The following is a 6,022-nucleotide window of genomic DNA, read 5'->3' as shown; positions in this document are numbered from 1 at the left end:
TTATTCAAATTTCACCCATCCTTCAAGGTCTCACTAAAGTTCCACATCTTCTGTGAAGCCCTCCCTGATCACATTTAAGTCTTTGGAAACACTGAAGAGCTGCAACATTCTTACACATGCTTTGTCTTCTCTCCTCAAGTAGGTCTGCATGCCCTGTTAGAATGACACCATATTTTATATTTTCAAAGACAAGTGATTTAGGCCGAAAACATGAGCTTAACTTGTTTATAATGCTTACGAGTTCTTTTAACTCTTTCCTCCACTTTCTTGTGTGGAGTTCCTGTTATGTTTTCTGCCTCTATTTTGGTTAGTTTTGTTTAAACATTTCTTATCTCCCTGACAAGAGTATAAGCTTCCTAAGAGCAGGGCTTTGTCTTATAGTGTATAACTTATCCATGAAGACGAGCAGTTTCATACATGTAGTAAGAAATAATTGGAAACTCAATAAACATTGTTTAATAAATGCAATACAATGGTCTAGAGCAGTGGTAGTCAACCTGGTCCCTACCGCCCACTAGTGGGTGTTGCAGCTTTCATGGTGGGTGGTAGCAGAGCCACCAAAGTATAAATAAAAAGATAGATTTAACTATAGTAAGTTGTTTTATAAAGATTTATTCTGCCAAACAGCGAAAATCTGATATAAAGTACTTGGTAAGTAATTATTATTATATGCTTTAACTTGCTGTAACTCTGCTTTATAAGTTTTATAAAGTAAAGTTACTTCCCTACTTTATAAATCACCATTACTGTGGAACTGGTGGGCGGTTAAAAAATTTTACTACTAACAGAGATACAAAAGTGGGCAGTAGGTATAAAAAGGTTGATTAACCCTGAAGTATGAGAAGACAATGTATGGGAAGTTTAGAGACCAAAGGTAGTAAAACTCTTTATAAAAATTTTGGTGATTATTGGGCAGATAAAATATATTATGCTCACTTTGTTAAAGATGGTGCTGCCCACGTGGAAGCCCGTTGCTCAGGTGATATTAATGTGTGTTGGGGGCAGGCTGTGAGCAGGCAGGATTCTTATAGCCTAAAGCTTAGTTTTAAGACTAAGCCGTTCCCACCCTTTTTGATGTAGGGTGGTGCACTCCCATCAAATAACTTGGATAAGTCAGTAGCTTTGTGAGCACTGAATGAGTGAGTTTTGGAGCCCAGTGTGTGTTTTTACTTGCCCGTTGGGTGCAAGCGAGGATTAAAGATGATGGCCAATCAGCTTTTGGCTCCATTGTTTCTTTACTGACTGTCCAAATCCAATGCGAACCTGCATAGGCCAGGCGGCTATGATGGTGGCTGCCGCTATTGGCTTTACAGTGATTCATTCATGGCTCTTTATGTCATGACAACTAACACTTGGCTTTTAAATTAATCATATAACACTTCAGCATTTCATTGACACAATACATTAAGATTTTCTGGCATAATAAATATATTACTTTTGGATTCTAGTGAGGTCTAGTGAATAAATATAACATTTAAGCATGTTCCTAAGAACCTAGTCTAGATTCACTTGATAAACTGGATGAGCTTACTGTTAATAAGTTTGTTTTGTATGACTGAGTTAATAGTGAGTGCTTAAAATCATACCTAATGCGTATTTACTCAATAGTCAAAGAATAGTCTGAGTGATGACTTTATATGTAGTTGAAAATCCAATATAATAAATGTGTATTTGAAATCTTTATAAACTATTACTACACATTAGAATTATATAATCTTAATTTTAATTTTTTAAATCCCCCTTGATCAATATATGGCAGGACTTGTTTTATTATAACAAATAATAGTGTAATTACCCTTTAAAGAAATTTATATGGACTGGGAGAATTAATAAAAATTATAATGGAGCTGTGTACAAGGTGAAATATTTCAACACATAACTTGGCAGCAACTATTTGGATATTAAAGAAAGATCCTGTTTGTTTATATGCAACTTCTGAGTTTATGACTTTTTATCAGTAATCTATCTTTTTTGTATTTATATAACAATATTTTATTACTATTTATATAATATTTATTGTTACAATAAATATTATCTTTTTTAAAATAAAAAATTTTAAATTAATTTTAATTTATTGTATTTAAATGGGTTCAAGTGTCCCACTAATATAACACCCTCATCCCCCACCCCCATGTCCCTATTCATACCCCCTTTGCTCTCCTCCCCTTAACTCGCTCCCCCCTTCCCTCTGGGATTTGCTGTCCTATTATCTATATCCAGTCATCTATCTTAAAAGAAATTCTTATTTAAAAAAAATTTAATTAAATTTATGGGGAGATATTGGTTAATAAAAATTACGTAGGTTTCAGGGGTATAATTCTGTAAAACATCATATGTATATTGTATGATCTGTTCACCACCCCAAGTCAAGTCTTCTTCTATCACCATTTATATCTCCCCTTTACCTTCTTCTTCCTTTCCTACCCCCTTTCCCTCTGATAATCACCATACTATTGTTTTTCAGGTTTAAAAATATTTTTTTTTTTGCTTATTCTCTTCATCTTTTTTACCCAGTCCCCTCACCCCCTTTCCTCTGACAGCGGTCAATCTGTTCTCTGTATCTATCAATCTGTTTCTATTTTGTTTGTTATTTTGTTCATTATAGCCCACATATAAAAATCATAGGGCACTTGTTTTTCTCTGACTGGCTTATTTTACTTATCATAATACTCCTCCAGGTCCAGCTATGCTGTCAGAAAAGATAATATTTTATTCTTTTTTACAGCCAAGTAGTATTACATTATGTAAAAGTACCATAGCTTTTTTATCTACTGATGGGCACTTGAACTGCTTCCAAATCTTGGCCATTGTAAATAATACTGTAATGCACATAGAGGTGTATATATTCTGAAAGTAGTGTTTTCAAGCTTCTTTGGATATATTCCCAAAAGAATTGCTGGGTCATCTGCAGTTCTATTTTTAGTTTTTTGAGGAATCACTATACTGTTTTCCATAGTGGCTGCACCAATCAGTATTCTCATCAACACTGCATGAGGGTTTGCTTTTTCTCCACATCCTCAGCAACACTTGTTTGCTGATTTATTGATGGTAGCTATTCTGGCAGGCATGAGGTAATATCTCATTGTGGTTTTAACTGGCATTTTTATGATGAATAGTGACATTGAGTATCTTTTCATATGTCTATTAGGCTAAAACATTTTTTTTTAACAGGGACAGAGAGAGAGAGAGTCAGATAGAGGGATAGTTAGGGACAGACAGAGAGGAACAGAGAGAGATGAGAAGCATCAATCATCAGTTTTTCGTGGCGACACCTTAGTTGTTCATTGATTGCTTTCTCATATGTGCCATAACCGCGGGCCTTCAGCAGACTGAGTAACCCCTTGCTCGAGCCAGTGACCTTGGGTCCAAGCTGGTGAGCTTTTTGCTCAAACCAGATGAGCCCGCGCTCAAGCTGGCGACCTTGGGGTCTCAAACCTGGGTCTTCCACATCCCAGTCCGACGCTCTATCCACTGTGCCACTGCCTGGTCAGGCTAAAACAATATTTTAATGCAAGTATTGGATACTTGATCAATACCTGTTTCAATTTTGTTGAAAACAAAAAAAATGGAAATACCTATTTTTCAAAATGTTTCTCAAACTTGAGCTATTTAGATTCAGTTTCTAAGAAGTACACTACAGAAGACTTTACTAGACTTATCAAATAGCTTTTAAAGCCTTTAACTCTTTGCACTTTAACTCAATATTCTCAGAGAGGGTTGGGAAAAAATGGAGTAAATTTTCTTACTATACCTTGACAAATAAAATTTTAAATCAGCTTTATTAACAGTGTAATTTAAATAGAATAAAATTTGACAATTTTAAGCCTACAGTTCTATGCATTTTGACAAATGCTTAAAGTTGTATAACCACCACCGAAGTTATAATATAGAACATTTCCATCATCCCCAAATGTTTCCTCATGCCTTTAGTAGTTAATTCCTTTGCAGGTTTCTGGCTCCTGATCTTTCTGTTACATATTTTACTCTAGTAGTTGGGTAAATACCTAGGAGTGAGAGTGTTAAATTATATGGTTAGTATTGTTTAACTTTATAAGAAATTGCAGACGGTTTTTTGAAAGTAACTGCACTATCAGTAATCTATGAGTTATAGTTGATAACCTCAACAATACTAATCTCATCAGTAATTTTTTATTTTAGCTATTTTATTGGACCTACCATGGTACCTCATTGTACTTTTAATTTGCACTTATCTAACTACTAATGGTGTTGAGCGTCGTATCATATATTTATTTGTCATTGGTATGTACTTAATTTTCTCCAGTAGCCATTCTTTGAAGTTTGTTAAAAGTTTTTGCTCATTTTTAAAAAAATTAAGTAACTTACCTTATTATTGGGTTGTAAAAATTTTTATATATTCTAAGTCTGTAATTTTCAACCAGTATTGGTGTGCTGCAAGAATTTTTAAAACATGTGATATCTGACTATTTAGTCAGGGGCAGTGACCTCTTTTCCCTTGGATTGCCACATTAAAAAATGACTATAGTCAACACAACAATAGCCACCTGGTGTGAATGCCCTGTCTTGAACCATAAATATTAATACATAGTTCATATAATAGGGTTGCATCTTATTGGTTATGTCCATAATAAGGTTTCAGCTGATTGGTTAATTCTTGGTACCAGAAATCCTTACATGCAAATATAGGCATCTGATACACTTTACAATTTTACACCATGTCCTTGGGTGATGTGCATCACAATCAATCAAAATGATACCTATTTGTTTTGTCAGGCCAACAGAAATATATTTTTTGGTGTGCCACAGGATTTTAATGATTAGTTTATGTATGCCATGAAATGGAAAGGGTTGAAAAGTGCTGTTCTAGATCAGTTATTTGTATAATGTGATTTTGATATTATCACATTTTTCATATGTATTTTTAAAAACTTGGAGCTGCAGATTTAGCTTATTTATTAATGAAAAGTGTCCTTCATTTTTTCTAATTGGCCAAGCAAGGGCATTTTTCAAATCAATCAGCCAAATCAGACTTTCTGTCAGGAAAAAAAAAATGACTTTATTTTTTAATTCTAACCAATACATCAATATGAGTTCCTATATTAGTCCCCTCACATCTGAATATCAATTCCAAGATAAGTAAGGTTCAGACATTTGCCACAAATTTGTCATCCCTTGGTTGGAAAAACAAAGTGTGCTTTTTCAATGTGTCAGATCAGTGCTTGTTCCTTTGCTGGCTCTCTTAAGATCACCCTCAAGAGTAATATGCTCAAGATACAGTTTGAGGGTAAACAGTTGAGGATATAAGTGCCAGCATGTTAGTGGAAAATTGCCTTTACTCCCATCCACGTTATAGTATTTCTATATTCAAAATATTCCAACACAGATCAAAATACCTCATTTTAAAATTCTTTAAGAAGTATATATATACCACCAAAAGAGATAAGAGGACTACCTCAAACACCAATATTATGCATTTTTTCTTTAGTTGATAATTAAAATCTTTTCTTCTTGAGCCAAGGAACCGTAATAAGATTAGGGATGGCGAGAGTAAGGTGTTCCTTTTGTAAGAAATAAAGTCCTGCCACAAGATGATGGGGAAAGAGAACTCAGGGCAACTCAAGTCTTTTAACCATGCTAATTTTGGGAATGTATATACATGGAAGTTGGTGAAATGGAAACATATTTCCTATCTGGTTTGTGTACCCTAGGACAACTTCAGGAGCTCCCAGTACTATCCACAATACAGTTTGATGACTTTTTTTTTCTAAAATAATGTGGATTTTGAAGGGGAAAAATGAGTGAGTCACAATAGAATGTCAAATATTTCAAGGAAGCTGTTTCTTATTGGAAGAGAGAGTTTCCTAGATGGGGAAGAGAGTGATGTCTTTGAGTAGTCAGATGAGGTTCATAACCTGCATTTCTTCAAGTCTTGTTAATGAGAAATTTTAATGCTCTCTCTTCATTTTTTTATGGGAGGTAGTGTTATTTATAAATACATATAATACTTTCATTATTATTTTAAATTAGCTATCATCATCACACC

Source organism: Saccopteryx leptura, chromosome 4 (assembly GCF_036850995.1).
Source record: "Saccopteryx leptura isolate mSacLep1 chromosome 4, mSacLep1_pri_phased_curated, whole genome shotgun sequence".
Classification (NCBI taxonomy): Eukaryota; Metazoa; Chordata; class Mammalia; order Chiroptera; family Emballonuridae; genus Saccopteryx; species Saccopteryx leptura.
This window is presented reverse-complemented; position numbering follows the sequence as displayed.